The sequence below is a fragment of the Penaeus monodon genome, chromosome 14 (genome assembly GCF_015228065.2).
Source record: "Penaeus monodon isolate SGIC_2016 chromosome 14, NSTDA_Pmon_1, whole genome shotgun sequence".
In the NCBI taxonomy this organism is placed as follows: Eukaryota; Metazoa; Arthropoda; class Malacostraca; order Decapoda; family Penaeidae; genus Penaeus; species Penaeus monodon.
In genome coordinates, this window is record NC_051399.1 from 27,001,269 (window position 1) to 27,018,768 (window position 17,500).

General features: G+C 48.0%; 1 protein-coding gene across 12 annotated transcripts in view; it reads left to right on the forward strand.

Moving 5' to 3' along the window:
- The window catches only part of LOC119581023 (probable serine/threonine-protein kinase DDB_G0267686), a 46,626-nt gene that overhangs the window by 9,959 nt on the left and 19,167 nt on the right, over positions 1-17,500 (forward strand). The window contains exon 1 of one of the 12 annotated variants that reach the window (XM_037929297.1): positions 11,902-12,048. The exons of 10 other annotated variants lie outside the window; for them this stretch is intronic. The gene's annotated coding sequence lies outside the window, so the exon portion shown is untranslated. Of the gene's footprint in view, positions 1-11,901; positions 12,049-17,500 lie in introns of those variants that run through there. One more of the 12 variants, XR_005229421.1, reaches the window with a different exon arrangement.

A 17,500-nucleotide genomic window follows, 5' to 3' on the forward strand; every position in this document is an offset into this window, starting at 1 on the left:
GACGGACAGGGGAATAAAAACAGGCGAAGAGAAAACCAACCATCAAAAATATTCATACAAAAAGAGATTAGAAACGGACAAACAGAGAGAAAAGTAAAATCTTAAGAATAAAACAGGGCACATGCACACACACACACACGCGCGCGCGCGCACATAAACAAACAAACAAACACCAACACAGACACACACATACACGCACACACCGCACATGGGTACACACAGTAGCGCACCCACAACCACTGCCACATTATCCCGGGACCGGAGGAGTGTATGAAGCTACGGACGCTGAAAAGAAACGAGGAAATGGTGGAGTTAGAGAGGAAGACATGTCCAAGAAGAAAGAGATGGGGGAGGAGGAGAAGGAATAGGAGAGGGAAAAGGAGAAGGAATGGGAGATGGAGAAGTAGCTGGAAGCGAATGAGAGAGAGGTGGAGAAGGAGAAGAAGGAAGAGGAGGAGGAGAAGTAAAGTTGAAGAAGAAGGAAAAGAGGTAGATGATAAAAAAGGGGAGGAGAAGGAAAGGTAGATGAAAATGAGAAGAAGGGAGAGGAGAAAGAATAGATGAAACGGAGAAAGAGAAGAAAATATGAAAGCAGAACGTAGATATGACAGTGGAGAAAAAATGAACGGTAGACAATAGAAAAAGAGAAGGAAAATAAACGTGATTTTATACGAAAATTGAACCATATATATATATATATATATATATATATATATATATATTTTTATATGTGTATTGTGTGTGTGTGTGTGTGTGTGTGTGTGTGTGTGTGTGTGTGTGTGTGTGTGTGTGTGTGTGTGTGTGTGTGTGTACAAAAATACCAAAGAAAAGGGGGAGGAAAAAAAAAGAAACATACGCGGATTCAAAGGCCGAGAGAATGAAAGAAAGCGAGAGAGAGACACGGGAGAATTGTGTGAGAGATTATGCTTACTTGTGAGATAGGTAGCATTAGATACTTAGAAACTCATCAGGGAACGATGAAATGAGGGTCTGGATGAGACTGTCTGATGAGGGGAGAATGAGGGAGAGGGTGATGGGGGCTAGAAAGAGGAAGGAAGATGAGTCAAAGGCAGAAATGAGGGAATTGTGAGGGCTTAGGTGTAGATGCTTCATTTGAGGAGGCGTGTAGTTAATTCCCTTTGAATATGTGTGTGTGCGTGTGTGTGTGTGTGTGTGTGTATGTGTGTGTGTGTGTGTGTGTGTGTGTGTTGTGTGTTTTTGCTGGTTTATGTTTTTTTTTTGCTGTGTATGTGTATGTTTTTCCTGTTTATGTGTATTTGCCTGTGTATATGGAATACGATAGTTTGTGTTTGCTTTGTGAGTGAATGTGTGTGTTTGTTTGTGTGTGTGTGTGTGTGCGCGCGTGTGTGTGTGTGTGTGAGTGAGTGAGTGAGTGAGAGAGTGCGTGTGTGAGTGTGAGTGATGTGTGTGTCACAGCCGCGAGCATATGTGCTTATTAGATTCTAGGGTGAAAAGACCAGAAATTAAAGCAAGGTAAGAGAAGGGGTGAAACAGCTGAAGTGGAGGAAAGTAAGAAAGATTAGGGAAAGAACAAGGAAGGCAGAGGGGAAAGCAAAGACGTGTAGAGGAGGATAAAGGATAAGGAGGGAGAGGAAGAGGGAGAGACAGACAGACATGCAGATACAGGTAGTCAGTCAAACAAACAGACAACGAGAGAGACGGATAGACTCAAACAGACAGCGAGAGAGAGAGAGAGAGGAGAGAGAGAGAGAGAGAGAGAGAGAGAGAGAGAGAGAGAGAGAGGTCCACGGTGTGACGGACAAGGAACGTATCAGCAAATGATGCGGGATTGGATGTAGTGAAAACGAGGCAGATATTATGTTTGCAGTATGAGGAGCTCCGGGTCACAAAACTGTACAGGGATGACATCTTTAACTTTCGGTTTGTATGTGTATGTATATATATAAACGTACGCTTTTCTTAAGAGTGTCTTTTTCTTTTATCGAATGCACTACCGGGCTGAATCCTCCATGTAACGTTACAAAAAGAGAAAGATTGAGAGAGAAAGAAAGGGGAAAAAACTTCGTTAAAATGAAACCGATTTTTTAGACTTCCGGAGAAAATGATTTTTACACTTTTTTTTTTCTTTTTTGAATTGATAAACCAGACTTCCTTTTTTTCCATATCGAAGCGGGGCTCTTCTTTACCTTTTTGAAATTGATATTTTAGAAGATCCTGCGTTACGAAAATCCATACGGGGAATACGCCAAGGAGAGAACACGGTCGGGAGCATACGGGCGTGAGTGTGTAATGCTCCGCCAGTGATGGGTAGTGAAGGAAGGCTAGTTCATATTACCTTACGGTTGTGTGCAGGTGAGAGCGTGAAATTAAGATTACCTAATAGAATATGGGATGATATCATGTAGTTTATTGGGAGCTGGAGATGGCGAGCTTGTCGAATACATGATCAAGTGCTTTGCGAAATTGTGGGAGAGGTGAGTGCATGTGTGTGGTGGGTGAGACATGTATGTGGTTCGGGTATGTGGGTATGTGTGTGTGTGTTTGCTACTGTATGCGAGACACACACACACACATATACTTTGACAGAGAGAGAGAGAGAGAGAGATGGAGAAATTTTATTTTAAAATATATATATTAACTATGGCAGCGAGACCAGAATGCCCCATGGTGACCTACCGCTCGAACAGGAAAAAAAGAATATATGTATATATCACACACCGAAGGAGAAAGAAGAGACTCGAGTCCTCCAACCCTCCCTTACCCCTCTCCCTCACACTCCCCTCATACACACCTCCCTTCCGTTCCCCAACCCCCACTCTTTCTTTACTCCCTCCGTCTCCCTCCCTCCCTCCTTCTCCTTGTTCCCCCACCCTTCCTATCTCTCCCTCCGTCTCCTTCCCTCCCTCTCTTCGTTCTCCCACTCTTCCTTTCCCTCCCTCCTCCCTCCCTCCCTCCGTCTCCTTTCCTCCCTCCCTCCCTCCCTCTCTCTCCTCGGCCGCGCAAAGCCTTAAGAAAAGTGAGATCAGATCCCGAAGATGAACCAGGGCTAGATGATCCCACGGCGCCGAAGAACCAGGCAGGTTCGGGAGCATCATGGCGACGAAACGGAAGGTTTCTTATGGGGTTTCTCGCCGGCAGGAAGACGTCTGGGGTGGCCAAGGGCGTCGGGGGTTCTTCCTCGAGATATATAGAGATGTCAGCAGCTCCGTGATGTGATGGGACTTGAGGGCTTCCCTCTCTCTCTCTCTCTCTCTCTCTCTCTCTCTCTCTCTCTCTCTCTCTCTCTCTCTCTCTCTCTCTCTCTCTCTCTCATTATCTGTCTTCATGTAACGGCTGTTTTTCGCTTTGTACCATATAAATGTGCTTTTATCGTCCATAAATATATATAATATATATATATATATATATATATATATATATATATATATATATATATATATATATATATATATATATATATACATGTATATATACATGTTTCTATGTCTATATATATATATATATATATATATATATATGTATATATATATATATATATATATATATATTATATATATATATATATATATAAAATATATATTACTATATACATATATATATATATGTATGTATGTATGTATGTATGTATGTATGTATGTATGTATAAGTGTGTATTTGCATTTTTGAGTGTACATGTATGTGCGTGCGTGTGCCTGTGTTTGTGTATGTATATACTTATATATGTATGTATATATGTATATGTATATATATATATATATATATATATATATATATATATATATATATATATATATTTATTTATATATTTATCTATTTATTTATATATACATGTATATATATGTATACACCAACACATATAGGCATGTGTGTTGGCATCTTCCGATTTTTAAGTGTATTCCAAAATAGATTTCGCTGCATTTCGTTAATCGCCATTGCTACATCAGTCGGCCCCGTGACTCATTCCCTTTTGTAGTTTCATTTGTCGTTACATCGGCGCTCGGCGTTCAGACCTGTCCAAAGTGAGTCCCGGTAATGTATGTGAGGCCGGGAGTCCGTGGGCAAGAGGCAAAGGGAAGGGCCCTCGCGAGGACGGGCAAGAGTGGGTGGGGAGGGTGTGCGGGCCGCGTGGGGGGAGGAAGGGGGAGGCGAAGAGGAAGGTGGGTGGGGTGGGGGGAGGTGGCCTCGGCGGAGCGTGGGGGCTGCTGCAGCCTGGAAATTGGATGAGGGTGTTGAGTGGAGGAGCGTTGGCCGCGAGGAGACGCCTGGCTCAAGCTTGTCGTGTTCGGACGCGCTCTGATGACGAATGCCTTTTGTCTCGCGCCGGGAGCAGGAGCGGGGCCAGCACACACGTAGCGGCGGCGGGGCGAGGCGGCCTGATCAAGTGATGCTGGAAGGGCCGATGCTGATGCGTCCAAACCCCTCTTTTTCTTTCCCTCGCGCTCTCGCTCTTTCCTGGCTTTCTCTGGCTGTCGCCTGGCGGGGTTTGCTCTCCTCGATTGGTGTCGCTCTCTCCCGCTCTTTCTCTTGTTTCCGCTCCTGTTTGTTTGTTTCTCGGTCTGTCTTTGCGTCCGTCGGTTTGTGTCGTATGCAGGGAATTCTGATTTAGATATTTGTTATATATTTTATATCGTTAGACTTATTGATCCTCCTCACTTCCGGTGTAACGTATTCGCCACTTTCATTGATAAATTCCAAGTGACAGTTAATATAAGTCGGTGACAAACCAGCATATCAGTCCCTTTGTCGGCGGATTCCCCAGCCTTTCCCTCCACCAAGTTCCAGCGCTTCATCTTCACCCTTAATGCTCTCCGTTTCGCATCGGCCTCGCCCGCTCCCTTCCTTCCCTCGACCATCCCTTTCTGCAAGCCATCAGCCTCATTCCACCCAGCATCCCACACACCCTCGGCCTCAACCTGACCCTCCAGTCCCTCGGCCGACACCCTGCATCACCCTAAACGCGGCCCTTCACCACCTCACGCACCCATTACATCACGTCCCTTTCTCTCGCTCTCCACTTCGCATCGGCCCCAAATAACCATGATGGAGGGAAGCGCGCCCGAAGGCCTACGGCGATCATCACAACCTTTTAGAGGCCAGTATTGACCAGTATCATATCATTTATCTGCGTGGAGGCTGGGGAGCTGCCATCTCGAGGAAGTACATCACTTTCTCCGATTCAAGCTCGGCTGGCTGGGACATTAATCACGAACATGAGGGGGAGGAGATAAGTATATTTATATTAACTTCGAAGAGGTCTTTATGTTGATTTGATGTTCGTTAGTAGTCTCCGGGCTTATAGGTCGAAGTGTTGGAGGATCGTGTTGGCGTTTGGCAGAGGGGGTGGGGTGGGAGGGAGAGTTTTGTTGGGGATTTCTCTCTCTCTCTCTCTCTCTCTCTCTCTCTCTCTCTCTCTCTCTCTCTCTCTCTCTCTCTCTCTCTCTCTCTCTCTCTCTCTCTCTCTCTCTCTCTCTCTCTCTCTCTCTCTCTCTCTGCTCGCCCTTTCATTCTTTCTCTATTTCTATCTCCTCCCCTCTCGCTCTCTCTTTCTTTCTCTATCTCTATCTCTCCCTCTCTCTCTTTAATTAGTGTAGGAGGAGGGTAGGGTGAGCGTGGTGGGGACAAGATTGCGTGTCACAGCGTCGACAGCTTACCAGCAGCCTCCACCTCCCCGGGGCCTCCCCCCCTGTCCCCCTCCGTCGACCTGCCACTCACACCCCGCCGCCACCACTTCCTACACCAGAAGAAAAAAAGATGGGAAGAGAGAGAGAAAAAAGGAGTTACCTCCGACCATCATTCTTGAATATTACTCTTTTGCCTCTATGGCGTTCCTCTCTCTACTTTCGGCGGTGAATTCTAAGTTACTGTCCGCCTTGTTTTGATGTGTCGCTGTTCGATTGATTTTGTTTTTTTCTTTACTCTTCTCTGAGATTATATTCTTTCTTGTGTGATGTGGTCTTTCGTTTGTTTAGATGTACTAGTTTTTTTCAGTAGCTTCTCTCTCTCTCTTTCTCTCTCTCTCTCTCACTTTCTCTCTCTCTCTCTCTCTTCTCTCTCCTTCTTCCCTCCTCCTCTCTCTCTTCTCCTCTCCTCTTCTTTTCTCTCTCTCTCTCCTCTCTCCCTCTCCTCTCCCTCTCTCTTCTCTCTCTTCTCTCCTCTTCCTCTCTTCCCCTCCTCTCCCCTTCCTCTCCTCTCTTACCCTCCTCTCCCCTTCCTCTTCTCCTCCTCCCTCTCCTTCTCTCCTTCTCCCTCCTCCTCCTCTCCTCCTCTCCTCTCTCTCTCTCTCTCTCTCTCTCTCTCACTTATTCCCCTCTCCCTTTAACCTCTATCTTTCTCCCTTTCCTTCGTATTTCCCTCTCCCTTTCCTTTCCTTCTGCCCTTTCTCCCTCTTCCTCACCCTCTAGCACTCTCTATCATCCCCCACCACTTTCAGCCCTCCTCCTCCTCCTCCTCCACTTCCTCCTCTCTCCCTCTTCCTCCCTTCTCCCTCTCCCCTCCTCCTCCTCCTCCTCCTCCTCCTCCTCCTCCTCCTCCTCCTCCTCCCTTTTCCTCCTCCTCCTCCTCCTCCTCCTCCTCCTCCTACTTTCACCCCCTCCTCCCTCTCCCGTCCTCCTCTCACCCCTCCACATGGAGTCTTGCCTTACCTTTCCTCCCCGTCTGCGTTGCACTCATCCCTCGCCTCTCCTGTCCACCTCGGTTGGTCCTCCCCTCATCTCTCTTGCCTCTCCTTTCGCCTTTGTTGACTTCCTGCTCTTCTCCCCTCGCAACTGTTGCCTCCTTGCCTCTTCCCCTTCGCATGTATACCTTACTTGGAGTATCTTTTATTTAGCTTTCCGTTCGACGCCGTGTGTGTGTGTGTGTGCGTGTGTGTGTGCGTGTGAGTGTGTGTGCGTGTGTGTGTGTGTGTGTGTGTATGTGTGTGTGTGTGTGTGTGTGTGTGTGTTTTAGGGGGGTATGTGTATGTGGGTCTGTTAGAGAGGAAAAAAGGAAAGGAGAAAGAGACGGAGAAAGACAGACTGAGAGAAAGCATTTAGCTCTCAGTCCCACTTGACTTTTTTGATTGCTTGCACGATTCCCTTGTGCTTTGAGGAATCAGAAGATTGCATAGACTCGAACACTGTTAAGCGAAGACATGCGAAGTAAGGGAGACATAGAAAAATGCACCTTTTATTTCTCTCTCTCTCTCTCTCCACTCTCTCTCTCTCTCTCTCTCTCTCCCCTCTCTCTCTCTCTCTCTCTCTCTCTCTCTCTCTCTTTTCCTTTCTTCGTCTTGGTGAAATAGTTGGTAGAAAGGGAAGGAGCCTGAGACCCGCGGTGACGGCCAGTGACATGACCCCTCGAACACGAAGACTACCTGACGCACCCTTTCTGCCCACTCTGCTCTTCACAGACACACGGACACATAGGCACACAGACGCATTGGCACACGGACACATAGGCATACGGACACGTAGACACACAAGCACACAGACACATACACACAGACCGAAAAAACGAGCTCACATCCTTGACTCATGGGCTCATGGCCAGAACATGTTTTGTCTTCCGGCGGTGATTCGAGATTGATTTCTGTAGTGTCTGAGAGCAGCAGGAGCTATTTTGGCTCAGTTGCTTCGCTTCTAAAAATTCTCCCTTGAGTTGAAGCTTCGAACCTCCCGAAGATAATTTTTTTTCTTTTCTTTTTCAACCCGCGGCTCCGTCAGTAGAAAGCATCGTTCTGGAAATCGATCCATATTCTAACGAAGCAAAGTCACGCGTGATGTTGCAGAAGAGACTATTCTCTTGGCGAATAGTGTTGACAGTGTTGCAAAAGAAGTACACGACCGCACGGTAACCTTGGCGGTACTGAGGTTGGGGGAGGGAGGGAGGGAGGGAGGAAAAGATTGGGGGGAGGGAAGCAGGGAGGGAGGGGAGGGAAGAAAGAAGGGAGGGAGTCAGCCTCTCCTTCCATTAAAAGCCTCCCTTATACCCGTCTACCACGTGTTTGTAACCATCCCCTGCCGTCACCAAACGTCCCAAAATGTTAGCCCATTCTGATTGGTCTAGGTAAACCCGGCGGTGTAAGGTGGGCTTATGTGGGCTAAGGTGGGCCAAGGTGGGCTGGTGGTGACGGGTTGACACCTGGTTGGACGGCGCGCTTCATCGCTTCACGCGGGTCTTCACCGACACCGCCTTGCCGCAGCGTCGTAATCTTTTTTGCGCTTTTAGTCTCGTCTCAGTTTTTTTTTTTTTTTTTATGAAGAAGGTCAACGTATGCTTCTTCGAGGAAATTTTCTTTGAAAACGAAAACCAAAGCTATGAAAAGAAATGATTGTCAGGGGTATCGCCCTTTGATATGTCTCTCTCTCTCTCTCTCTCTCTCTCTCTCTCTCTCTCTCTCTCTCTCTCTCTCTCTCTCTCTCTCTCTCTCTCTCTCTCTCTCTCTCTCTCGCTCTCTCTTTATTATTATGATTAATTTTGAGAAAAACGGGAAATCTGCTACTGAGTAAATATGTCAAGATGCTTCAAGAATCTGTAATGAATTTAAGACTGTTCTCTGATTTTACTTAAGACATCACAAAAGAGTAAGAATGCATATGCCTGTCTCTAGTTACTCTTCTCTTAAGGAAATTTACAATGGGATAATTATCGGTTAAAGTTCATTAGGATTTTGTTATCAGTCGGTCTTTTTCCTCCCGTCCCTTCACCCCTCCATTACTCTTTTGTTCTTTCATTTGTTATTATATTTTGTGTCATGATTTTTTTTCCTTCTTTTTTCTTCTTCCATTCTACTTCTTTCTCTTCCTTTCCTTTCTTCAGTTCTCTTCCTCTCCTCCTGTTATTTCTGTTGAATTCACGTCTATTATTTCTATGACGGGCATTGTGCGATATGACACGGGAACCTCAGCAATAGTCACTTCAACACACTTAAGTTGTAGATCGTCGGTGTAAAGCAAATCGTGAATTTCGCAGCTTATGGTGCACCTTACGAGAACATTATCAAGCACCCTCCCTCCATCTCCCTTCCCCCCCCCTACACCTCCCTCTTCCTCTTATCCCCTTTCACCTCCCTCCCCCACCCTCCTTAACCCTCCCCTCCTTCCTCGGGGAGACACACCGGAAGCTCCTGCCATTCCATCACTCGTCGCTTGGTTTGGGGACAATTTTGTGTGTGGATGAGTGCTGTTATATTATCCGCAGATAAAACCATGATTTCTACCTTGCGCCGAGTATACGCACCAGCACCCGCACGGCCATTCGCTGTATCCGCAACGCCGTTGTGCACACCCGCTTACGTGCACAGTCACCACTAACATCACCTCTCCAAGTGACAAAGACACGGGGGCTCACGCGCTTCCGGCCATAATAATTCGCATCATTGCATGCAAATTTCAGATATGCTTTGTGAATATGCCTTGTGTACTCAGCTTAACGCAATGTCGCACTGTCTTCAGTCTTCTTCGTAAAATTGCGGCTTACTCTCTTTCCCCCCTTTCACGTGCCACTATTTTCTTGCTCTGCCGATTTGCTTTCTTCTTTTGTTTCTGAAGTTCCTCGTGTTCCAAAAGCGACGTCTGTGGTATCGTCAACCTCCCCCCCTCCCCTACCCCTCCCCTACCCCGTCTGTGTGCCTTCCCCGCCCCACCCCCACCAAGCTCTCTCGCCCTCTCCCCTCCCTTAGCTGTGTAGCGACCTCGCATCTAGTTATTGTCTTGTTTTTCCTCAATATTTTACTCGCAGAAGATTCCCAGAGGTAACATTGCCTTTGTGGTTCAGAGTTCTTTGCCAATCCTTGATGTAGAATTTCCATGCGCTGTCGCCGAGCATGCTTGCGTCTTGCAGGAGAGCTGTGCCTCGCGGCTTCGCAGCAGCCGTGGCATGCTGTTCTCGGGCCACAGCGAGTGCCTGCGCGGCGCTGCAGAGCGTTCTTGCGTCTAAACACAGCTTGTCAGAAGAACAGCCATTATGGCGATGTCTCAAAGTTTCTAAACATCACAGGTACAAGGAACAACACGGCGTGTAAACACAACAAGGGTTAATGGCGTGTTGATGGGGCTTGGCATAATAACTTTTAGCGCAGAAAGGCATTGTGGCGACTTTATTAAAACTCGAAGCATAATCGCGCACTGAGATATTTTTTTATACGCCAAATAAGAAAGCTTCGTATGTTTGTCATTCAACATAGGATTTTAGCAGAGTCAGGATTCCGTAAAGAAAATGGAGAATGTGTTATTTGACCTGAGAGTTGTGCGTAGAAGAGAGAAGTATGTAATGGAACCCCGTCAACTTAGCGGCGAAATTACGGAGAAAGAGTCCTCGCTTGGAATATACCGTGAATCGTGATGGCTGGGTCTTCGCTAAGAATGTTGATGGCCCGAGCAATGACACCTTCCCTGAGAACTAATTAGTTTTTGTCGGGAGTCCTACCGAGTTCGGCGACGAGTGCGAGGTGTAACTGGGCTTTCTAACGCTACGGTTTTATTCTGTGTGGTTGATTAGCCCCTTGCCAAGGGTCGCTTAGATGTGAGAGAGAGAGATTCTTCGAGCCTCGGTGTTGAGAATCAGAAATATGCCATCAATATCTTCCATTTGTCTTTATTTGGCGAAGGGAATAACGTGGGAAATGGTGATTATTTACCTTACATCTTTGCCGAAGATTCGAGGGGGTACCAACCTATTCCATTGTTAGAAGTTGTCGAATTTGTCTTACTGTTTTCTCTCTCTCTCTCTCTCTCTCTCTCTCTCTCTCTCTCTCTCTCTCTCTCTCTCTCTCTCTCTCTCTCTCTCTCTCTCTCTCTCTCTCTCTCTCTCTTCTTTTTTTGACTTTCAGTCATTCAATCTGCAAAGAAGAATTCTTTGTTCGCTGAGCTAGGATCAAGAATTCTGTCATCGAGTTCGCATTCTTATCATGTACGAGTCAGCTGATTAACATACCTGACAGGTAACGCAACCAGGAGTGAAGATAACGATTGTGCTTGATACCCTGATTACCGGCTTTAATTTAAAACAAAGACTGCAATTGAACGTGTTTCGCGTAACAGAACGAATACTTTTAAGATTACGCTTATGGTTTGGCGTGGGAAGGTTGAAGACATCGAAAGGCGCAGTCACGTGACTCGTCTAAGAAGCGCTGACACTTATTCGATAGTGTTAGACTTAATCGTCCGTTTCTTCGCTATTTTTGGAGAGAGAGAGAGAGAGATAGGGGGGGGCAGAGAGAGGGACAGAGAGAAATACAGACAGATAAAAAGAACAGTGAAACAGAGCTAAATAAGACTTTCCATCATCACTTCGCGCCGCACACCCGTAGCACATCCCTTTCGATTTCCCAGAGCGTCGAAGGGAGCGCTGTACCTGCCAACTGCGCTCCGTGACTAAGTACCTGTACCGAACCTCCGCGACGAACGCTTCTCTCTGCCCTTTGTTCCAGTGCTGTCCATGCTCCCTGACTACTCATGCTTACGATTCCGCGAGTTGGGTAAAATGCCAGAATTTTTCACGGTCTGCCGTTTCCCGCGCCGCCGAGGAGTGGCCGCGTCCCAATGGGCAGCTGCGGCGTCGATCGTTCTTTTGTGTTCGTTTGAGGTTTAGTGTGAGCTAGGTAGTGCTGTCACAGTGCTCAGTGCTCCATTTTGTGGGTCACTGGAGCTTTGGAGACATTCCTAGGGTGACTGTGTGTACCCTACGCTCGTATTAACGCCATATGTATTAGGCGTGTATGAATGTGCGTTTGTGTGTACGTGTGCGTGTGTGTCTGTATGGTAGTTAATTTTAGGTTATAGACTCGTCATTCTTTCCTGTATTCACCGCGTAGTCATCTACGTCCATTAAATTATTCACCCGCCGTCAACTGTAGATAGTCGTTAGCCATCGCTATATTCTTTACCGGCTATATTATCAGATATTTAATCATACTTATCAGTCGGCATTTTATTCATCAGCAACAATGTAAGCTGTCAGCTATCGTGTACGTACCAGCCAGAGAGCCACTTTATTCGTCATGCGCAAAGCAGGTGTGCATGTCGCCATCGCTCCTGATCAGGGACTTGCATTCCAGACGGGCGCTCCGCAGAGTCATATATCGCGAGAGTAAGTACAGGCGGGCCCGAGGCGTCAAGAGATCTTACACATCACTTGCCTCGTCGTTACCTCGCGCAAGCTTAGATTACCAGTGTGTAGTGAGGTGTACCTGCCATGATGATTATTACATGTCCTCACTTTTTAGCCCCCAGTCTTTACACGGTCCACACCGACCATCATCGCTGGTGCATGTAACGTTTGGCCGGCTCATTACCACGCCATCTCCGCCGGCTCGCTCTACAGTTACTTACTCGCGCCCGTGTCATTACTGCGGTTATTAGGGGATGCTCGCCTTCATTACAGCTAACCATGACGCATTGGTCGTACTCCCTGCCATCACAGCTGCCATTGTGCTACTTACTACTTAACCTTTTATATACTACCTGCTTGACTACCTGCTTCTTTTATTGCTGTACGAATGTGCTTCCCGCGCCAGATGCGCAGTAGTGAACTCGCCGGTGTTGCATGTGGCCCGTGTGTTTCAATGTCCCATTTGCTCATTTTATTTCAGATATCAATGTTTTCTCAACATTACCCCGAGCTAATTATTCGTACCGCTGCTTATCACAACAAGCCGACTTTGGCCCATCGACGCTTGCCTGCTGGGGGCAACAGATCGTCCCGTAACGGATATTGCTGACAAAGTCTTTTTATTGGGCCGGCCTGATGCATCCCACAACACAGCATGCTGACCGCTTGCCCGAACGAAATCCGCTGACTGTTTCCCCCTCATCAGATCTTGCCAAACATACACCCTTCCTCCCTCCCCCTCCCCACCTCCCCCCCAACACACATGCACTCATACAGCCGCTCGAAGGCTGCCGTCCCGAGAGTTCGGCCCGCCCAGGCTTCCTCTAGCTTCCCGAGCGTCGGAAGCCCAGCCGCCAGAACAAAGTATTCCCCCCGGAAACCTCGCTTACACATGTCCTCTCACGTACAAACCTTCACTCGGCATTCTCGGGAAATACGGTTAAACGACAAACCTCGCCTTGAACTCTTTTTAAGACTTTCCCAAGATTTCTGACCTCTACACTCGCTCTCTGTTCTCTTGTCAATATTTATTCCACGTTTTCCGTCTTTTTTGGTCACTTTGAGTGTATGTGTAACATTAGGAAAGCCGGTGCAACTTTCTCTGGTCAGTATGCAACTGCCATCTCGTCTGTCATTGGTCGTTTTGTATTTCCAACCGTCGACCAATTTTTTTTTTAAGATCGACCATTATTTAACAATATATTGTATCCAAAGATTACTAGAGTCACCAACATCCACATAGGTTTCCCTCCCTGCCAGCTGCCTCACACTGCCCTCCATATCATTCACAACATCCACCATTCCCCATGCATAACATTCGCCAACTGTCACAGCCATCGCTTCCCCCGACACTGGGTTTTCCTGTCGTCACCCAACCACCCACTCAATCGCTCACCCGCTCACCCTTCTCTGTGCCCGAAGCTTGGGTTGGTCCCCTATAGGAGGGTGACGAGGGCGTCCAGCGAGTTTCTCTGGCGTCCACACCATCAGGGGCCAGAAGAGGGGGTGGCTAGCAAGGGGGAGACAAGGGGGCAGGAAAGGGGAGGAGGCCGGGGGCATGGGGCGAGAGACGGGGTGGGGGGTAAGGGACCGGGCGAGATGTCACGTTGGATTTCAGAAGTGTGTGTGTGTGTGCGGCAACAGCCATGTGATACCGAGGTTAGGGGAAAGTAGGGGAGCGTGGGTGGGTGGGTGTAGGGGGAGGAGGGGGGTTAGAAGGGCAAGGGAGGGGTGGGGAGAAGGAGGAGGAAGGATGGGGAAGGAGGGAGGGAGGGGGCGAGGTCAGCTTCCTTTTCCACTGTGGTTGCCTCTCTCGCCTAAGCTCCGCACGGTCGCGGTACAGTGCGTGATGGGGCCGTGTGGGGCTGTGAGGGGCCCGGGGACGTATGGCCTCTGGGACGACGGGGTAGGGAAGGGGAGGGGGGGAGAAGAGAAGGAGGGAGGGAGGGAGAGGACCAGCGGCCTCACCTTGTTGTCGGGCCACATGAACGGTTGGGTAAGCTTGGGTCTCCGGATTAACACACATGTCCAGCTCACAATGTAGCAAGTTGGAAGGATCCTGCGTGAAGCCACTCCCGAACGTTACGACTCACGAACCCATCCTGGAGCGTGGCGTGACGTGATGGTGTGTGTCTGTGTGTGTGTGAGTGTGAGGAGCCAGGCACCCACGCCTTTGCCAGCTTCCTTTTACTGCTTGTATGATGACTTTTGATTATTTTCGGTAGCTTAAGTGTAGGGCCGTAACAAAGGATCTCTCTCGCTCCCCCCATAGCTCTTGCGAGTAACGTGTCTAGTCACTCTCCGCACCACAATAAAATACAGAAAAGTGCTTCTTCACAAGGCTTCTGGGAAGGGAGCTACATTCACTCCAGGCCGGCGTAATGAGTGTGCAGCAACCTACTCATCCATCTCGCCCTGCGGTACATTTAAGAGCTATCCAATACTATAGGAAAAGGGAGACAGAGAGGGAGGGAGGGAGGGAGATATACAAGTTGACGATATTGGCCAGTACTTTTTTGTGACAGCTGCGGCTCCAACAGTCGTACAGTGGTCGTGGGTGTATGCGCCCCTGATCTTTATCGCATAGTTTTGGAGTCAAATCAAATTACGTTGACCGTTAACTTGGATCTTCCCTCGGAAAATTGACACGAGCTAAAGTGATGCCAGTGTGGAAAGCAGCAGCAGTTCAGTTAGGACTTCATGTCAGCTCGTCAGACTATTAACGCAGCTGTAAAAATAGATGTAGATATATATATGTTTAATATCATCTAAGTCATTTCATATAGCAATAGGGATCGGTTTAGGAAGCTTGAAATAAGAGCCACAAAGGAGCTAGCGTATGGAATTATCAGCAACTAATGGCGGTGAACAGAGCCCCCTTTTATCGATTTCTTTTTGAATAAAGGCCGCATGTCATCCAGCGACTGGTTACTCAATTTACAAACACTCCCGAACCAAAGCATTAGTGTTTGGACGGAAGATGGGGAAACTCGTTCCGTTTAATTTACGTGAATATATATTTTTTAAATTCTTAATCAACATCACCCACACGTTTTTGTGGTTTTGTTGTTCTCATCATGGCGCCATAACGATGGAAAACTTAAATTATTTTTGTCGTATGGAAAACTATCGGGCAAAAAAATCAGTTGCTCTCTTATATGCAGACATTTTAGATTGTAACTAGTTAATTTTCTTATACATTTGTTCCCGGGTTTGCCTATAATTTCCGCAAAAAATGCAATCTATGTAACCTTCAACTTCCCCTGCTTCGACCACATCCATCAGGGGAGGACAATGTAGGATCTGGAACAAGGCATGTGGTCGGGGCGAGGAGCGGCGTCTCGGCAATCCTCTCCGCGGCCGTCAGTCGAAGGTCCTCCAGTTATCACATTATCCCACATGTATGTCCTCATCATATGCAGATCTACTTAGCATTTTATTGAAGGTCAAGGTGGCCCCGCCGGGGGAGGGAACGGGGTCACAAACTTCGGTTCATGGCTGCCCTTCGCCGCTAGGGGAGGACGGAAGCTTTTTGTGTATTAGTGTTCTGGTTTATGTTTTCTCGGAATTGTAATGTTTTCAATCGATAACGATTCCATTCCGTCAAATAATGAGTGCAGATTCTCGTTAATATCACTCCTTATACATGAAAAGAGTGAGACAGGTTCTATGTTTAATTGAGAACGTGACGTTCAATCTGTAGAAGGAAATGCCTGATAGGTTTGTGTTATCCTACTCAGCGGAACGCAATCCGAAAGAAGGGTAGTTGTGTGTGTTGTGGTGCGCGTGGTGGCGGCGGCGGTGCCCTTAGGGTCAACCCGCCTCGGGCTGGTCCTGGAGCCGCCCTCAGGACATGTCGCATGATCCTGCTATCCTTCTTGTATCCTATTCTCGGTGCTGTGCTAAGATCCTTGTTGTCCCGCGCGCTCTCGGGTTCCGGGTGCCCCTCACACCATGCGTCTTTGTTTTCCGTCCGGAATTTTATCATTTCTCTTGGATCTTGCTTTTGCCCATAGGTTTGTCAGGATGTATAAATGCGTCCTATGGTCCTAGCGTTCCATCAGCCATCCCGCCGAAAGGTCACCATGCCAACCGGAGACACGCCCACCCCCAGACCGTGAAATCACCCGGGCAATAAGAAGTGGGAATGGTACAGGAAGTAGTCTATACTCCCGTCTGGGGGAAGCGCCAGATAACAGTCCCCCAACCGCTAGTAACTATTATTACGTCATGTAATTATCGAAACTCGGCGTGCAACACCTGTGACCTTGGGAACCGGTACAGCGCCGTGGAACACCAACCATAATCCATTGTTTCATCGTCAAAATAAGGTCAGGCTGTCCACTTGTTTGTGCCACAGTTCGAAGTTGTCCTTGAAAACGCTAATCTGCTGCTGCGCGCGCGCGCATATGTGTGTGTGTGTGTGTGTGTGTGTGTGTGTGTGTGTGCGTGTGTGTGTGTGTGTGTGAGTGTGGTGAGAGAGAGAGAGAGAGAGACAGAGAGAGAGAAAGTTATGTGTGAGAGTGTATATAGAAGCATGTTTATATGTATTTCACACTTACACCAACTTTCCAACGCCCCTTCAAAGTTCATCCCGGACACGCCGCGAGCGTATGTGTGCGTTGGTCCCGGTAGCACAAATTAGCCCGAGTTACCTTGTCCTGGTAATAGAGGTAGCGGCAGTGTGTCATTTTCACCATACTTCCGTGGAGGCTGCATCGTTTGGCTGTATATTGACATTCATGTAAGTCAGGTTCTCGCAGCTGCTTGTTGCTTCAAAGAGATGCTAACTGCGTCATGCATCGTGTACGTAGTGGTGCGGATCGGCACTGCGGATTGCCGCAAACGTGACACGGGTTTCTACAAGCTGACGCGAGCTGAGGGTGCATATCGGAACGTCACGTCACACATAATGCTTCTCAAGATGAGAGGTAAGAAAACGAAAGAGAGGGGGGGGGGAGAGAAAGAGAATTGATCACCGTGAATTGCCGATCCGGAGGTAAGCAAGGCAAGTGGTCAATGATGCAGAAAAAGGGACAAGTGATCAGTGGTATGAGGTGGGGAGGCGACCACGGAGTGTGACGAGGCACGCAGATACCACCAGGTGCGGGGGTGCAGGGGAGCATGTCCGCCTGCCGAAGACGAGGTGCAGGGGTGCATATCCAGGGTGGGAAGTCCAACGTCGGCCTACACTGGGGAGATGGATGAGGGAGAGCGACTGTTTGGGATCTTAAAAACTCGAGATCTCAAGTACTTGTACAGAGTCGTAGAGGGAGGAGGGGAAGAAGGGAAGAAGAAGGAGGAGGGGGACCACACGCTTGGCAGATCTTTCCCTCTCCTCTTCCTTTAAGCGAAGTAGACATAGAGGATCTGTGTCCTCGGCTCTGAAAGGGAGGACGACTTGGGAGAGGGGGGAAGGGGGAGGGAAGAG